Below are 19,772 nucleotides of genomic sequence, written 5' to 3'. Positions count from 1 at the left end.
AAATCACCTGTAATACATTTCCTTATTATCTAAACAAGTTATTTCTTTTTATTTAAATTAATTCATTTGAAAAAGAAATGGGAGGCAAGAGAATCGCTTGAACTCGGGAGGCAGAGGTTGCAGTGAGCTAAGATCATGCCACTGCACTCCAGCCCAGGCCAGACTCCGTCTCAAAAAAAAAAAAAAAAAAAAAAAAAAAAAGGGAACTTGGAAAGAAGTATTGTCTGCCATAATAAAATGTAATTGTAAAAGTAAGTACAATTAAAACAAAATAATGTAATTCAATTCAAGAAAAATACTTCTGCTTGCTGAAGGAAGACCTGTTACCTACTCTTCCTTTGCTTAAAAGGGAGAATAGTAAGTGCTAGAAAGTGTGAAAACATACTGGCACCAAATAGGGATTTTCCTTTTTATGTAATTACAAGGATTAAAATAAAATTGAAGTAATTTTCATACCATGTGATTTAATATTATTGAATACATGTCCAATAGTCATCTAAAATCATCATGTTCCACACTTTGGTATTCACTGCCTTAAGGCTTCCAAGGTCAAGTGTATGTAGTTCATTTTGTTTAGCCTTACAAGAATAACAACATATTCATTTATTAATCCAATTTTACAGATGAGGAGACAAAGGCACAAAGAGGTTAAAAGGCACCCATCTGTATTTAATCAGTGGTAGATATGGACACAAACCCAGATTTTGGAGGGACAAAAGTTGTTTCCCATTATACAATCATTATATCATTATGTTATATACTATTATGTCTTATATATTGTACAGCTATTATTTCATGCAATTTTATTATTAATGAACTCAAATAAGTGAGTAACAACAATTACTGAATTTTTTTTATCAAGCTATAGGGAGCTGATTTTTCCATATTTTAATACCCTGATGATAAGCATTTTATTAATTAGAGAAACAGCCTCTGCTAATGGTGTGCTTTAAGAGGGATGTAGTTTGGTAAGTAAATTTTATTCATCTGTTTTTGTATATTGTAATAGATATATGGAAAGGAAAGAGATGTGACCCTGGGTGGCAGTATAGAGAATGGACTCCAGTGACCTCAGATTTAGAGCAATGGAAATGGAGTCTCCTAAAGTTGAAAAATACAAGGCAACTATAGAGGGAGAAGCAAAGAACTGAAGATAAGATTTAGGAAGACTAAAGTATAAAATGGGTTGCAACTTTTGATAAAGCCAATGATAATCAGAAGACCCTAGTTACATTAGGGTAAGAATAAGATCATCAAATGAATAAACTCAGTGCTGTGGTTTAGAGTGTAAAGTTTGATGGTTGAAGTAGGAGAGAACTCTTTAATCTCTATTTTGCTTTGTCTTTTCTCTTAAAGAGACTGATTTCATCACTAAGCTGTGTAGAACAAACATTGATTGGGAGGAACAGAAGACGAAAATGGGATAAAATACTATAAGAGATAATCCTACTGCTAAAAATGAGTTCAAGTTTCATCTTGTGAGCAAATTTAACCCCAGAATATAATATTCTAGGGTGCAAATGAGGACAGTGATATGTGAAGGAGAAAGGGAAAATGGAAAAGAGGAAAATGTAAATGTAGATTCACATTTTAGAGGATAAAAAGATATATGTTGCTATTCAGGACTAGAGAGCTTTAAGTTAACCCTGGACAAGGTCCTAGAATGAACTATTAAAGACATGATTCATAAAAATCTAGAGGAGATCCAGCAAGAGATCACTAAGATTACTTCACAATGGAATAACATCATTTTGTTCTTTAGCAGGAAATAGTGACTGTTGAATGAGTGTATCTGATATTCCACAGGCATTTTGGGAACACTTTCACGATATTTCTGGAGAAATCATGAAGAGTGGGTTTAATGCAATAATAAATACCCAGTTGGAAGATGGTTCCTATGTATCTGAACAAGGTCCGCTTAACAAAATGACAGCATTCAAAGAGGAGATTCTTAATGTTTCTTCCCAGGATTTTTCCATGTTTAAAATTTGTTGCAGGCTAGATCTGCTGGTAATGAAGCTTAGTTTTTGTTTGTCTGAGAAAATCTTTATTTCCCGTTCTTTTATTTTTATTTTTATCTTTTTGAGATGGAGTTTCACTCTTGTTGCCCAGGCTGGAGCCTGCCTTGGCCTCCTGAGTAGCTGGGATTACAGGCACCCGCCACCACGCCCGGCTAGTTTTTGTATTTTTGGTAGAGATGGGGTTTCACCATATTGGTCAGGCTCGTCTCGAACTCCCAACCTTAGGAGATCCACCTGCCTCGGCCTCCCAAAGTGCTGGGATTGCAGGCATAAGCCACCGTGCCTGGCCTTTTTTTTTTAGATGTGGTCTTGCTCTGTCACCCAGGCTGGAGTTCAATGGCATGATCTTGTCTCACTGCAACCTTCGCCTCCTGGGTTCAAGCGATTCTCCTGCCTCAGCCTCCTGAGTAGCTGGGACTACAGGCATGTGCCACCATGCCTGGGTAATTTTTGTATTTTTAGTAGAAATGGGGTTTTGTCATGTTGGCCAGGCTGACCTGAACTCCTGACCTCAGGTGATCCGCCCGCCTTGGCCTCCTAAAGTGCTGAGATTACAGGTGTGAGCCACCATACCCGGCTCTCCTTCACTTTGGAAGGACTATTTGACTGGATATAGAATTCAAGCTTGTTGGGTTTTTTTGCTTTCGAGACTAAATATTTTATGTGACTCTCCTTTTGTTTATATAGTTTCTGATAAGAAGTCTATTATAATTGTTATGTTCATTCATCTAAGGCAAAGTTTTCTCCCCCTCTAGCTTCTTTCATAATATTCTCTTTATGTTTGGTTTTCTGCAGTTTGTTTTGTTTTTGGTATTTATCTGGCTTGATATTCTCTGATATTCCTGAATTTGTGATGTGGTGTCTGTCATTAATTTTGGAAAGTTTTAACTATTACTACTTCAGCTATTTCTTTTTCTCTGTTCTCTTTAAATTTTTTTCTTCTGATATTCCAATTACATGTATATTATACCTTTTAAAAGTGTCTATAGTTCTTAGAGAATACGTTATTTTTAAAAAATTCTTTTTTCTCTTTGCATTTCAGTTTGCTATTAATGATCTTCAATCTCACTGATTGTTTTCCTTAGCTGTTTTTGTTTTTTATTTTGATCATCTGTTTTGCTTCTTAGAGTTTCCATCTCACTGCTTACATTACTCATCTCTTCTTGCATGTTGCCTTCTTTTTCTACTAAAACCCTTGACATATTAATTATAGTTACGATATTGCAAATTCCATGTCTGATCATTTCATCATCTGTGTCATAGCTAAGCCTGATTCTCGTGATTGCTTTGTTTCCTTAGACTGTTTGTGTTTGTTTTTTCTTGGCATGCTTTGTAATTTTTTATTCAAATCAGACAGAAAAATAGACAAATAGGCAAGTAGGCCTTTATTGTGAGGATTTATGTTAATCTAGCTAAGTGCTGGGCTATGTTTACTGTTTGCTATTGGTGTGGGTGTCAGAAGCTTCAAATTCTTCCTTAATTTTGTCTCTCACCTTGACTTTAGGCTTCCCTAAGTACTTCTCAGAATCTCTGTTTTGCAGATTTTTCAACTGTAATCAACTGTCATACAGGAGCCCTATTGCTGAGGTGAGAAGGTTCTGGGAGGGAGAAGCATTCCATAATCTTGTTAAAACTCCATCTTTTGGGGGGCCCATGTTTCTTAACTGTCAGCGGCACAAGTGTTTCTCCAGTGTCATAGCTTTTTAATTTTTCCCTTAGAGAGGACTAGAAGGCTAGAGAAGACAGGAGAGAGAGGAATACCTTTCCTTCCTTCCTTCCTTCCTTCCTTCCTTCCTTCCTTCCTTCCTTCCTTCCTTCCTTCCTTCCTTCCTTCCTTCCTTCTGGAATAAGGCCCTGGAAAAGTCTTTCCCCTGCAAAGTAGGCCTTTGTTATGGAGAATTCTCCAAGGGGATTTCATCCTCTTTTCCTGTCAAATCTGGGGGAGGATCTTTCTCACATCCTTACTATGAGAATTTGGACATGTTCTTGGAGGTGAAGCTCACAAATGTGTGAGGGTACCCTTAGAACTGTGGCCCCCCTGAACTTTTTTTCTCACATGAGTCCACACACAGCCTCCAGCAATTTGTCAATATTACCATGTAAGTGCTCCTAACAATTTAAGGCTCCAGCACCTTCTTTTCCAGGTAAGGAGATCCCAACAGCTTCTTTTCCACATAAGCAGATCCCAGCTGTGTCTCTAGATACACCTGTCTCTCCAAATTTGGGGGTAGTGTTTTGCCCTGAAAATTCAGTTATTTGATGGGTCCAAGAAAAGTCATTGTTTTTGTTTATCTAGCTTGTTGTTCTTGTTGCTGTAGGAATGGAAGTGGTGACTTTTCATCTCATTACAGTTATGTGCATCCATGTGAAGAGACTACCACACAGGCTTTGTGTGAGCAATAAAGCTTTTTAATCACCTGGGTGCAGGTGGGCTGAATCCAAAAAAGGAGTCAACAAAGGGAGATAGGAGTCCGTCAGTTTTATGGGATTTGGGGAGGGAGTGGAAAATTAGAATTAAAGGGGGTTGTTCTCTTGCAGGCAGGGGTAGGGGTCACAAGGTGCTCTGTGGGGAGCTCCTGAGACTCATTGTCCAGGAGAAGGAATGTCACAAGGTCAATTGATCAGTTAGGGTGGGGCAGGAACAAATCACAATGGTGGAATGTCATCAGTTAAGGTAGAAACTGCCTATTTTCCCTTCTTTTGTGGTCTTCATTTGCTTCAGGCCATCTGGATGTATACACACAGGTCACAGGGGATATGATGGCTTAGCTTGGGCTCAGAGGCCTGACATTCCTGTTTTCTTATATTAATAAGAAAAACAAAACAAGATAGTGGTGAAGTGTTGGGGTGGCAAAAATTTTGGGGGATGGTATGGAGAGATAATGGGCGATGTTTCTCAGGGCTGCTTCAAGCAGGATTAGGGGCAGCATGGGAATGTAGAGGGGAGCTATCAAACTGGAGAAAGATTTTGGGGTAAAGGGTAATATTGTGGGGTTGTTAGAAGGAGCATTTGTTGTATAGAATGATTGGTGATGGCCTGGATTCAGTTTTATATGAACTGAGAAACTAAACAGAAGACACAAGGTCTGAATAAGAGAAGGAGAAAAACAGGTATTAAAGGACTAAGAATTGGAAGGACCCAGGACATCCAGTTAGAGAGTGCCCAAAGGAGTTTAGCATAAGTGTTTGCTTGGTTGGTTGGGGCTCTATCCTTGAGGTTTTTTATGTTGTCATATACCAGGCCAGACTGATTTAGGTAAAAACAATACTCTTCATTTAAAAATATACAGAGTCTTCCTTTTTCAGCAATGAGTAAATCAAGGCCTCGGTGGTTCTGGAGGACAACTGCAGCTAAAGAGTCGACCAGGGCTTGGAGGACAGATAAAGTTTGTGATATATCTGTAATGCTAGCAGAGAAGTCATTATAGAGGCTGTGGAATCTTGTGACAGAGGTTGATATGCCTGGTATTCCAGTTCCAAGTGCAACAGTGGAGGAAGAAAGTCCTAGACTCACAAGTAAAGGGATTACTGGGATGACTTTTTTGTTATGTTGGTGTCATGAGGGGGACAGGAAGTTGTTCATTCCCATCTGCAAACTGGATTTTGGGGGTAAGGAAGACTAGAGTACATGTGCCCATCCAGTTGGCAGGTAGGCACATGTAGGTGGAAGAGTCACATAAAAGAAGAGACTTTGTGTCAGGTAGAACTGGAAATGTAAAGTGAAAAGGTGAGAGGGTGTACTGAAAGAGGAGTCCTGCACCCAAAGTCCTAGAGCTCCAGCAAGGGCAGCAGCCATTACAGGTTGTAACAGGGATTGATGGTGCAGCTCATAGAGGGAAAGGTTTGGTTTTCATGGTGTATGAGAAAGCACATTGTGTCTATGAGTAACCTTTCACTGCTATTCATGGGGCTGGGTATAAGAAAGCAAGAGGAAGGGCTAGGAGGAGATTCAGACGAGCAGGGGGAGGATAGCCAAGGATGGAGTGAGATGCAGGATAAGTGTCTTCCTAAGCAATAGTGACTGCCAATGTTTTTTAGTTTGTCAATAATGATAGAGGGCTTATCAGTAATGCAAAGTTGGAATACTCCCATCTGTTTGGTAATGTATGTGGCTGGGTTCTGGAGATAGAGTAAAAGAACATTTGGATGGTGGAAGGTTGCCTAAAGGGATTCCAGTAGGCTGCTGTTGGGAGATGCATAAAGGAGCAGCAACAGGGATAGTTGTTTGTGTCATGAGGGGTCCAAATATTGGGGGGATGGAATTGACATAAGGAGAAAGTTGCCTTTCTTTCCTTTTGGAATAAGACTCTGTGACCTGCACATATACATCCAGATGACCTGAAGCAACTGAAGAACCACAAAAGAAGTGAAAATAGTCAGTTCCTGCCTCAACTGATGACATTCCACCATTGTGATTTGTTCCTGCCCCACCCTAACTGATCAATTGACCTTGTGACATTCCTTCTCCTGGACAAAGAATCTCAGGAGCTCCTCACCGAGCACGTTGTGACCCCCCCACCTCTGCCCGCAACAGAACAACTCCCTTTAACTCTAATTTTCCACTATCTACCCAAATCCTATAAAACTGCCCCACCCCTATCTCCCTTTGCTGACTCCTTGTTTTGGATTCAGCCCACCTGCACCCAGGTGATTAAAAAGCTTTATTGCTCACACAAAGCCTGTTTGGTGGTCTCTTCACATGGACATGCATAACATTTGGTGCTGAAGACCTGGGACAGGGGACTCCTTCAGGAGACTGGTCCCCTGTCCTTGCCCTCACTCCGTGAGGAGATCCACCTATGACCTCAGGTCCTCAGACCAGCCCAAGGAACATCTCACCAATTTTAAATCAGGTAAGTGGCCTCTTTTTATTCTCTTCTCTAACCTCTCTTGCTAGCCCTCCACCCTTCAAACTCTCCCTTCCTTAATTTTGGTTCCTTTCCCTTTATGGTAGAGACAGAGGAGACACGTTTTATCCATGAACTCAAAAATCTGGCGCTGGTCACGAACTTGGGAAGGCAGTCTTCCCTTGGCATTTAATTACTGCGGGGATGCCTGCCTTGATCCCTCACGTTGGTGGCAAGTACCACCTTCCCTGGGTAGCAAGTACCACCTCCCCATTCCCCCTCCCCCGCACCACCCCCCCACCCTGCACCATGTCTCTACCCTCTTTTTTCTCTAAACTTACCTTTCAACTATGGGCAAACTTCTGCCCTCCATTCCTCTTTTTTCTCCCTTAGCCTGTGTTCTCAAGGACTTAAAACCTCTTCAACTCACACATGACCTAAAACCTAAATGCTTTATTTTCTTCTGCAATACTGCTTGGCCCCAATACAAACTTGACAGTGGTTCTAAATGACCAGAAAATGGCATTTTTGATTTCTCCATCTTACAAGATCTAAATAAATAATTTTTGTCAAAAATTCGGCAAATAGTCTGAGGTGCTTGACGTCCAGGCATTCTTTTACACATTGGTCCCTCCCTAGTCTCTGCTCCCAATGTGACTTGTCCAAAAGCTTTCTTCCTTCTCTCCTATCTGTTCCTTCAGTCTCCACCCCAAGCTCTGAGTCCTTTGAATCCTCCTGTTCTAGGAACCCATCTGACCTCTCCCCTCCTCCCCAGGCTGCTCCTCACCAGGTCAAGCCAGGTCCCAATTCTTTCTCAGCCTCTGCTCCCCCACACTATAATCCTTCTATTGCCTCCCTTCCTCACACCCATTCTGGCTTACAGTTTTATTCCGCGACTAGCTCTCTCCCACCTGCCCAACAATTTCCTCTTAGAGAGGTGACTGGAGCTGAAGGCATAGTCAAGGTTAATGCTCCTTTTTCTTTATCCAACCTCTCCCAAATCAGTTAGCATTTAGGCTGTTTTACATCAAATATAAATACCTAGCCCAGTTCATGGCATGTTTGCCAAGAACCCTTAGGCACTTTACCACCCTAGACCCAGAGGGGCTAGAAGGCCGTCTTATTCTCAATATGCATTTTGTCACCCAATCCGCTCCCGATTTTAGAAAAAGCTCCAAAAATTAGATTCTGGCCCTCAAGCCCTACAACAGGACTTAATTAACCTCGCCTTCAAGGCGTACAATAATAGAGAAAAGGCAGCCAAGTGGCAATGTATTTCTGAGTTGGAATTACTTGCCTCCACTGTGAGGGAGAGAAACCCTAGCCACATCTCCAGCACACAAAAACTTCAAAATGCCTAAACTGCAGTGGCCAGGCATTCCTCCAGGACCTCTTCCCCCAGGATCTTGCTTCAAGTGCTGGAAATCTGGCCACTGGGCCAAGGAATGCCCAGCCTGGGATTCCTCCTAAGCTGTGTCCCATCTGTGTGGGAACCCACTGGAAACTGGACTGTCTAACTCACCTGGCAGCCACTCCCAGAACCCCTGGAACTCTGGCCCAAGGCTGTCTGACTGACTCCTTCCCAGATCTTCTCAGGTCAGTGGCTGAAGACTGATGCTGCCTGATCACCTCAGAAGCCTCCTGGACAATCACAGATGCTTTGGGTAACTCTTACAGTGCATGGTAAGTCCACCTCCTTCTTAATCAATATGGAGGCTACCCACTCCACATTACCTTCTTTTCCAAGGGCCTGTTTCCCTTGCCTCCATAACTGTTGTGGATACTGATGCCCAGGCTTCTAACTCTCTTAAAACTTGCTGACTCTGGTGCCAACTTGGACAACATTCTTTTATGCACTCCTTTTCAGTTGTCCCCACCCATCCAGCTCCCTTATTAGGTCGAGGCATTTAACTAAATTATCTGCTTCCCTGACTATTCCTGGGTTTTGGCACCAAATGTCATGTCTGTCTGTGTGAAGACAGTCTACCAACAGGTTTTGTGTTACTCTCTTCACATGGATGTGCATGACATTTACATATTAGACCTGAAACTGGAAGTCCTCAATTCTTCTGTGTTTAACATTTATTAATTGTCTAGGTGAAGATGTAAAGAATTTGGTCAGCCAGTTGAAGATGAATTAAACCAATAAGAATAGTGACAATATAAGGTGGCAGGTTTGTGATACTATTAAACTGGACAATGACATGAATTTTACCAAATGTATCATATGAAAGATAACTTTAAGTTCCTGCTTTGGTTTCAAAACATATCCTTCATGGATAGGAAAGAGGAGTGGATCCTTAACGATGACATTCATGGAAACAGTGTGGGGCTCTGAGTCATCATTTTTATTATCGTGAGTCAACAGTGGGGATTAGCTTCCAATATAATTACAGCATCAGTTTGCCAAAGTGCTTGTGTGAGAGATGTGTGAACCAGAGCAACTGTATCTTAAATAGGAGCTGGGTAAAATGAGGCTGAAATTTACTGGGTTGCATTCCCAGACGTTTAGATGGTTAAGGCTTTCTAAGTCACAGGATGAGATAGGAGGTCAGCACAAAATACAGGTCATAAAGACCTTGCTGATAAAACAGGTTGCAGGAAAGGGGCCGGCCAAAACCCACCAAAAGTAAAATCTCTATGAGAGTGACCTCTGGTTGTCCTCACTACTACACTCCCACCAGAGCCATGACAGTTTACAAATGCCACGGCAACGTCAGAAAGTTACCCTATATGGTCTAAAAAGAGGAGGCATGAATAATCCACCCCTTGTTTAGCATATCATCAGGAAATAACCATAAAAATAGACAACCTGCAGCCCTCAGGGCTGCTTTGTCTATGGAGCGACATTATTTCATTCCTTTACTTTCTTTTTTTTTTTTTCTTTTTTGAGACAGAGTCTCGCTCTGTCGCCCAGGCTAGAGTGCAGTGGCCTGATCTCAGCTCACTGCAAGCTCTGCCTCCTGGGTTCATGCCATTCTCCCGCCTCAGCCTCCTGAGCAGCTGGGATTACAGGTGCCCACCGCACACCTGGCTAATTTTTTGTATTTTTAGTAGAGACGGGGTTTCACCTTGTTAGCCAGGATGGTCTCAATCTCCTGACCTTGTGATCTGCCCGCCTCAGCCTCCCAAAGTGCTGGGATTACAGGCGTGAGCCACTGCGCCCGGCCTATTCCTTAACTTTCTTAATAAATTTGCTTTCACTTTGCCCTAAGGACTTGCCCTGAATTCTTTCTTGCGAGAAATTCAATAATCCTCTCTTAGGGTCTGGATCGGGACCCCTGTCCTGTAACACTTACAGGTATTAAACAAGAAAAAGACCCAATCTCAAATACACTGGGTTAAACCTCTTTCTTTAATGAAGAACTTCTTAGAAACTTTCATTGCTCAATTTCATCCATGCTTTTTCAAGTGAATAAAGAACCTGTATTATTTTTCAAATTTATTTGACCATAAATCTGTTTTGGAATTCTTGTTCTGCAATTTAACAATTGTGAAAACACTAGGCAAAACACTCTGAGGATCTTAGTTAGCTTATTTATAGAGTAGAAATAATGATTCCTATTTCACAGTCTTGCTGTGAAAATTAAATAAGGATAAGGTTAAAAACACGCCATAATGCTGGGCAAATAAGCAGTTCTGAGTAGATGTTGATTGGTTTTTTTTAAGTTTTTTTTTTTTTTTTTATTGATTTCTGGACAAAATCTTTAAAAGGATATTTAGGAATGAGTCTGACTTATTTAGTAACTGGTATGATTTGGGCATTTACCAATGAAAAAGGACATTGGTTCAGGAACAACCCCTTGGTTATTGGTCATTATGATGTCAGGAGGGTCCTAAGTGATGGGCACTTGGTGAGAGAATTAGAACTATGGCTTTTTATCAACTTTAGTAAAACCATTTCCATATTTTAATTCACATTATATCTATCCCAGTATGTATCTGTCCACTATCAGCTTTGTATATAGGCAAATAAGAGTATGTTCAGAGAAGAATATTTAACAGGGTGAAGACACTCACTATAAAGGTATATGAGGATCTGTTAAAGGAAGCAGAGATGTTTATTCCAGAAAGGAGAAGACTTAGGGGAAGGGGGTGGGCATGAAAGCTGTCTTCAAATATCTGTCTTCAAATATCTGATTGTCAGGTGGAAGACAGGCTAGACTCATTCTGTGTGTCTCCAAAGGGTTCAATCAAGAACAATCAACGTGTGAAAGCTTTAGAGCATGAAAGTTCAACTCTACACAAGTAAAAGTTTTCAGAACTCAGAGTAGTTCAAAGAATAGCTGCCCCCATCAAGTGCTGAATTCCCCATTACTTTAAGATGTTCAAAAAGGCAATAGTCAAATGCCTGGAATGGATGTTGTAGAGAAGATACAATTATCAGATAGTCAGTTTTATAGACTCAACTCAAAGATCCCTTAGTCCCTGAGCATCTTTGTTTCTATGACCAAAAGGTGGAGGTTCTTAGTGGTAATTCTCCCATTTCTGTAAACTATATGCATTATGTTGAGTTTATTTGCATCTTTAGCCATAAAACAGAGAGCTAAGAACTATATAAATTAACTAGCAAGACAAGCTGCTGGTAAATTAGAACATGAGTTGAGAACGTCTTCATTTGTCAGGGCTATTAATCCAAAGAGAGACAAATAAAAACAGTTCACTATCACAGAGGAGTACGCAACTCAAACCTGAGGTCAGTTTATTTTTTAAGGAGAGTTTTAAAATGCTGACATTTGCCTTAATTCTACACATAAACACATTTTACTTACATATTAATACTAGTTACTTTAGTAAAGAAGGAACCGAAGAAGCATAAGAAAGACTCAGAGACATACAGAGAAAGAAGGATGAGAGAAACCTAGAAAAAGGAGGGAAGCAGGCAGAAGGAAGTTCTCTTTTATTTTCCTGACTCCCTTGACTAATCTTCATGCCTTCACTGCTGCCTCATTAAATTTTCCACCTCTGTGAAGTCTGGGTCTTTCATCTATAAAAGGAAGCAGATGGATGTGATACTTTGTTTATTCATTCAACAAACATTTATGAAGTACAAACCTGGCAAGCAGGCACTGTCCTAGCTCTCTGTGTGTGATGCAAAGACACAGGTCTTTGCTCACCCTCAGCTTCTCTAAGCCCATGTCATGTCAATGACAAGACGTCTGTGATCCTGGGCTGCCAGGTGTTGCCTTTGAATAGCTCACGATTGCCTTCAGCCTGAAATGATTTTCTTCAATCATCTCAAATGAATGGCTGGTTGTGAAAGGGCTGTGAAACCTGGAACACGCCATCTGCATGCATATTATTATTATCCGAAAGTCTGTGCAGAAGGAGCATGGGGGCTTAGACATGGGAAAGAAAACAAATCACTTTTGAATTGCCACGAATTTCTTCTTAGGAATGACTGTGAGTTCTGATTCCTGCCATTCTCTTACTTCTTTTCCTCTTTTCCCTCAGGATTTTGGATGGAAAAAGTGGCAAGTCACTTCTTAAAATTTGTTACAAAAGTCTGACCTAGGCATGGATTTTATTCTTAGGTATAAAATCTCATGAGAACATAGCCTGGGAGATGCTACCCGTTAAATGATATTTCTTATTGTAGATGTTAAAAATGAGCTGTAACCTTTAGGCTTTCTGCTGTATGTTATTAATTTCCCTCAAAACTGGCCTTTTATACAGGTTGTGATAATATAAAAAAAGAAGCAGAGACCATCCTAATTCAGATTAACTAAAACAACACCACACACACACACACACACACACACACACACAATGGTAGAATGCATCAGAAAGAGAGTCAGTGACTGCCATATTAGTTACCTTTTCTCCTGGGGCTACCACTGAATAGGAAAGCACTGCAGAAAACTTGGCCTCTTATATGGAAGAGGTCTATGTGATTTGGTGAGACAGTGAATTTTGCTATATTTTTAATGAAGTACAGATTTGTGTTTAGGAGCATAGGCTCTGAAGCTAGACTTCTTTGATTCAAATCCTGGCTTTGTCCATTTCTATATAGATGACTTAGGCAAGGTGCTTAAACTTTCTGTGCCTCAATTTTCTCATTTATAAAATGATGAGAATAAGAGTACCTGCCTCAAAAAGTTGTTGTAAAGATTAAAGGTTATTGTACGAAAAGCTCTTTGACCAATGCTTGAAATATAATAAGTGCTAGATGTATGTGTTATTATTATTATTAGTTATTCCTAGAAGTTTATTGTCACAAGGCTTTAATTTCTTAAGTAATATAAATGAAAAAAGTTTTGTCTTCCAAGAGAGTTGCTTTCATTTATCTTTGTTTGGGTTGAAAATTGCAAACTGTAGCATTGCTTATTAGGATTTGTACTAGAATCACCTAAGTGCTTGTTTATAATGCACATTTTGGGCCGGGCGTGGTGGCTCACGCCTGTAATCCCAGCACTTTGGAAGGCCGAGGTGGGCGGATCATGAGGTCAGGAGATGGAAACCATCTTGGCTAACACGGTGAAACCCTATCTCTACTAAAAATACAAAAAAATTAGCCGGGCGTGGTGGCAGGCGCCTGTAGCCCCAGCTACTCTGGAGGCTGAGGCAGGAGAATGGCGTGAACCCGGGAGGCGGAGCTTGCAGTGAGCCGAGATCGCACCACTGCACTCCAGCCTGGGCGACAGAACGAGACTCCATCTCAAAAAAAAAAAAAGAAGCACATTTTGGTCCGCAACAAAATCAGAATATCTGGGAGGGTAATCTAGAAATGTGTATTTTAAATGAGGTGCCCAGAAGATCCTGAGGCAAATTGGAGTTTGAAGACAACGGAGTAAAGCAAGCATGGCCGATATTAGCTTAATCACAGCAACAAGTCAATTTCTGGAGGGTAAATTGTACACCAGCCACTGGGCTCTTGGGATATAATCTTATTAAATCTTCACAAGAGGCCTCTGAAGGCAGGTTCTATTATGAGCTCAGTTTTTCAGATCAGAAATTGTGGCTTTCACAGTATCTGGGTTAAATGATTTGCTCAAGATCTGCTGGTGAGGGGCACATCAGGAATGGAATTGGGTTTACCTGTTCAGAATTGGTATTCCTAAACATTCTGAACATTTTACATCCTGTCTGAACCCAAGCTCCTCCTCTATTGAGGCTTTCTGTTTTGGGGAATGTGACGCATAATATTCACCTCCCAATTAAGTCAAAGATGACACAGATCCACCTCCACATGAATAATACATTAGCCAATGTATATCTTCCTGAACACGGGCTGTCTGCAAACAGCCAGGAGGATGGGTGAAGAGCAAAGGCTGGGAGAACCATCCTCAGTTGGGTCGTGGTTTATTTCATTTTCTAACATCAACTCTGCCAGTAGGGGGCGTCTGCTAAATCCACACCCCAATTCTACAACGTAGGACGCTCGATCCTTAAGACTCTGAATCCCTAATATATTTTTTTAAACAGATAGAAGCAGATTTATACAGGAAGAATGGAAAATAGGGCAAGGAATATGTTGAGATAAATGTACTGTCACACTATAATGCTGGAAACCTCTAATTATTGCCAACTCAAAGCATATTTATGTAACATAAACCATGAACCAGGTGCTATGCTTGTCTACGCTGGAATGCAAGAATGAATCACACAAAGTCTGCAAAGACCTGACAACATGTTAATAAGTAGCACTGTTACTATTATTCAGCTCTCACTAGGTGTCAGGCACTGTACCAGATGATCTACATGTATTTTGTCATGCAATTTAATCCTTTTAAAAATTCCACGAGGTAGGCATTTTCCAGATGCCCTGAGGCTCTGAAAATTTTAAAAATTGCCTAAGTTCAGGTAGCTTTTCAGTGGCAGAACTGAGACTTAATTTGAGGTTTTTCTATTGCAATATAAGATTTTCCGGTAACAAAGTAAGACAATTGCTTAAATAATAATGGAAGGCCAAATGAGTATCATTAAAACAACATAAAGATAAATTACTAAGGGGGCTCAAAGAAAAGTACAAGTAGAGCCTTTGGGTAAAAGTGTCTTGAAGTACATAGTAGAAATTGTAATGTATGAGCTGGGCCTTGAAATGTGGCTCCAGCTTTGGTAGAAACGGTGAGAAGGATCCTAGGTGATTGTGAGGAGGCAGATATTCCAGGCATGAGGAAATAATAAGCCAAGACATGGAAATGGAAACCATGTTTGGAGATACAAAAGAGTTCACTGTGGCAAGAGTAGAATAAAGGGACTGGGCAAATTGGGTGATAAACCTAAATGGTAGTTAGATCCTGTTGTAAGGAGTTTGTACTTAATATGACAAGCAGTGGTGGAAAGGAAAAAGCTGAGTTTTTAAGTGTGTCTGTGTGTGTGTGTGTGTGTGTGTGTGTGCGCGCGCGCGCGCACGCGCGCGCGCATGTGTGTGTGGTGGGGGAGAAATTTGGGCAAGTAGAGAATCTTTTAAAAATTATTTTTTTAATCAAACACTATGAACCAGATAATGTGCTATCAGATTTATAATAATATCTTAATTATTTTTTCTGCCCGTGTTTAGAAGCTTGCTGTCAGAATATATGAATCTGGTGGTAGTAGGAATGATGGACAGAGGTGGGGACAAGGGGATTAGAGATCGAAAGTGGGAGACCAGTTAGATGACTATTACAATGGTGCAGATGAGCAATTCCGAGAGCTTCCATTTCAGTTATTGGGTAGATCCCACTGAGTGTGCTGCTCTTCCCACGTTTCTCTGAGTGGCATGACTCCTGAAGAGCATTTCTTGTCTAGCTTCAAGTTCTGGGGGGTGAGTAAGCTAATTATGGAGTATAGGTTTAAAAATCATTGTTCTCCCATCCAAAATGTCAGTAGAATCTGCACAGCTGTCCAATGTTCCTTTCTTGGATTCAACACAAAAGCTTGACAAGAGATCCTGATATATCTGCATTTATTTCACTCACGGAGAGTGTATGAATTTTTCCTACTTACCCTGAGACAAAGTTTACTCAGCTGAATTTTCAAAGATATCCTAGGAGAAATTGTATTTGTTCATAGTCACATTACTATCACTTTCTTACAAAGCAGGCTCACAGCAGACTTGCTTTCTCTTTTTTTTCCTTAAGGAAAAATGTGTTTAATTATTTTCTTGCCTTTCTCCTCTGAAAAACAACATGTTGCCTTAACTCCTAGTGACATTCAAAATAGTTTGGGAGGAATGACGCTGACAGTGATATCACTTTCCTACAGTTCTGCTTCCCCAGGCGGACTGAAAATGCTTTCAAACGACCAAAGAGCGTGTATGCATATATAATTCAAAATTCTCTTTCTGTGATTTTATAAATACCCACACAAATTCCATTTCTATCTATTTAACACTTATGGAGTCTCCATGAATAGAGAAACCATTCTTTCTATTTAAAATGCATCAAGAAATATCCCATTGTAAGTAAAACAGAATTATAATTGCCTAGCTAAAAGCTATAGAGAGCCCAGTCCACTGGGGACACTCCTTTATCCATTTAGGATGATATACTCTTAATATTATGACCAAGAGAGTGAGATGATTTTCTTTCTTACGTGTACAATTGCTCTGCAACAGTTTAAAATACAATTCATTCTCTACCTGCATGGATTCTTGTGAGAGACAGATCTATAGGTCAAGGTCTATGGAGTCACTTCACTATTTTATACTCTCATAGGGTCAGTTTCTACCAAGTCCATGCATTAGGATGTTTGTGGTGGTCACAGGCCGGTGCTCACACACGAACCTCAATCAGAGATGAGAAGGTGAAGCCGTGTTACTTGCCTGGGTGTGTATTATTAGAGGGAATAGATGCCACTCATCATTGTTTTCAGTGACCCCCTACCACAAGCCATTCTAAAGGGTGCCAGTGACTGAAGCTTTCCCCAGGACTACAGCAAGGAACAGGACTGACATCATATTAGATGTGAACTCCACATCAATGGGCCAGTGTTAGGAGCAGGAGCATCTCTGCAGCTACCCTGCTTCTTACTGAGTAAAAAGAGCTCTTCAGTAATCTAACCTTAGACCATCTCAGAATTCGAATTTTAGAATTTGGCTTGTAAAAAGATCCATGAATATGTAGATGAGACATGTATATCTTATTCCTTCAGGAGACTTTCCTTCTCAAATAGCAATAAAAATAATATCATGTATCCACAGGTCTCTACCATCTGCCAGTCCTGTGCTAGGTACCTTGTGCCTATTAACTTTCATTGTTTTGCTGCAAGGTGTGTGTCATCAGCCCTTTGAAAAGAAGAAGAAATGAGTCAGGTGGGTAAAGTGACTTTCCAAAGTTACATGACTAGGAGTAATAATAATAGTAATTAACAGTAGTAGTAACAGTAACACAATAAAAACACATATTGAAAGAACACCTACTACGCCACATTGTGCTAAATGCTTTCCCTGGACTAATTCATTTCATTTTTACAGCAGTCCTAAGAAGTATATCATATTATTATCCACCTCTAACAGGTGACGGATCTGAGTTTGTTAATGTGGTGGGCATCTGCTTCCTTTCAGTTTGTTTATTTTGTTTGTTTGCCCTACAGTCTCTCATTTTCTATGCCCGTTTTTCTGCTCAGGGGTGGACACTGTCCTAGACCTGGACAATTGGAATATTCTATCCTTTTTAGTCACAGTATCTGGCTCGGGGATTAACTCATATCCCAAACTAGCTCAGTGAGGGCCATCCCAGGGATTTGGGCTGCAATTAATGAGAAAGAAAGGCTCCTTTCTTTTGAATCACTAGTTATCTTGCTAATGTAAGCTTAGGGATGCCAGAGGAATATTTGCCATGACCTAGGGAGAACCTACTTGAGAAAAATCCAATATAAAAGAAAGTAGAACAATGAGAGTGGTGAGAGAGAAAGACAGACAGAGAAAGAGAGAGAGAGAGAACCTCCCAGAAGCCAGATTAAGTCCCATTTCTGTTTAATCTGTTTTGGATTAAATCTCTTTCACTGTCAACCATATAAAAAAGGGACACCAAGGATGGGATGCAGATTACAGATCCAAGGATGGGGTTGGCTCATTAGAGGCACAATGGGAAGCAGTACAAATTCACCCATCCCTACTTCTGAAAGCTGACCGTAATTACTATAAATGGTCTTCGCGAATCTTGATTAAAACCACTTCCTACTGAAGGTTAAATTTTAGAGACTTATTGGAAAAATATCAGGATGCTGGAGGGTTTGTGATTTTCTTATACCTTTTATAAACTGTTACAAGTAAGTTTCAGTCAAACCTGGACTGTCAGAAAGCTGAGAGAAAAAACACAACCTTGCAAAGAGAGGTGTTTTCAGTGAACAGAAAGCAATCCAAGATAGCTGAGATTCAAAAATACATATCCTGTAACAAGTCAGAAAAGCTAAATTTTCTGGCCTTTGCTAGTCCATGAAAATGAAGGCAGAGGCCAGGCAAGGTGGCTCACACCTGTTATTCCAGCACTTTGGGAGGCCGGGACAGGCAGATCACGAGGACAGGAGTTTGAGACCAGCCTGACCAACATGGTGAAACCCTGTCTCTACTAAAAATACAAAAATTAGCTGGGCGTGGTGGTGTGCACCTGTAATTTCAGCTACTCAGCAGGCTGAGGCAGGAGAACTGCTTGAACCTGGGAGGCAAAGGTTGCAGTGAGCCGAGATCGCGCCACTGCACTCCAGCCTGGGCGACAGAGTGAGACTCTGTCTCAAAAAAAAAAAAAAAGAAAAGAAAAGAATATGAATGCAGAGAAGCAGGAAACTAGTAATTAGTTTCCTATTACTACTGTAAAAAATTACCACAAATTTAATGACTTAAAAGCTGTACCACCCCATTCAGTTCTGGAGGTGAGAAGTCTAAAATCGAGGTGTTGGCAGGGCTGCACTCCACACAGAGGTTTCAGAGGAGTACATTTCCTTGCCTTTTTCAGCTTCTAGAGCAAAGCTTGTCCAACTCATGGCCTGCAGGCTGCATGCAGCCCAGGATGGCTTTGAATGTGGCCCAATACAGATTCATAAATTTTCTTAAAACATAAAATTTTTCGTGATTTTTTTTTCTCTATCTCATCAGCTAGCATTAGTGTATTTTATGTGTGCCCAAGACAATCCTTCTTCTTCCAATGTGTCCCAGGGAAGCCACAAGATTGGACACACCTGTTCCAGAGGCTGCTCATGTTTGTTAGCACATGACCACTTCTTGAATTACTTCAACATCTTGCTTCCGTGTCACATTTTCTACTACTGTCTTTGACCTTCCTGCCTCCCTCTTGTTAGAACTCTTGTGATTATTACATTGGATCCCATCCTATAATCCAGGATAATCTCCCATCCTTAATTTAATTAATCCCATTTGCAAAGTCTCTTTTACCAGGTAAGGTAACAATTCACAGGTTCTGGGGACTAGGATGTGGACATCTTTGAGGGTGGTCATCATTTAGCCTATAACAGTTAGCTAGAGCCATTAGGGACCCTCAGATTCACCCAGGTACCTCCTAATATGCACTTTCTTTGTGATCAAAAAAGACCGGTTACCTGGTACATTGTTTAAATCTTTGTTTTTGTTTTGTTTTGAGATGGAGTCTCACTGTGTCACCCAGGCTGGAGTGCAGTGGCACAATCTCAGCTCACTGCAACCTTCACCTCCCAGGTTCAAGCGATTCTCCCCTCTCAGTCTCCTGAGTAGTTGGGACTATGGGCACATACCACCACGCCCAGCTGAATTTTGTATTTTTAGTAGAGCTGGGGTTTCATCATGTTGTCCAGGCTGGTCTTGAACTCCAGACCTCAGGTGATCCACACAGCTTGGCCTCCCAAAGTGTTGGGATTACAGGCATGAGCCATGGCGCCCGGTCTTGTTTAAATCTTTGGATCCAAAAAAGTACAAAACCAATTCTGAACTTACCAGTCAAATTAGCTATTGAGTTCAGAGTCTATGATTCTTTCAATTAAGTTTCTA

The sequence above is a fragment of the Chlorocebus sabaeus genome, chromosome 10, assembly GCF_047675955.1.
Source record: "Chlorocebus sabaeus isolate Y175 chromosome 10, mChlSab1.0.hap1, whole genome shotgun sequence".
NCBI lineage: Eukaryota > Metazoa > Chordata > Mammalia > Primates > Cercopithecidae > Chlorocebus > Chlorocebus sabaeus.
This window is presented reverse-complemented; position numbering follows the sequence as displayed.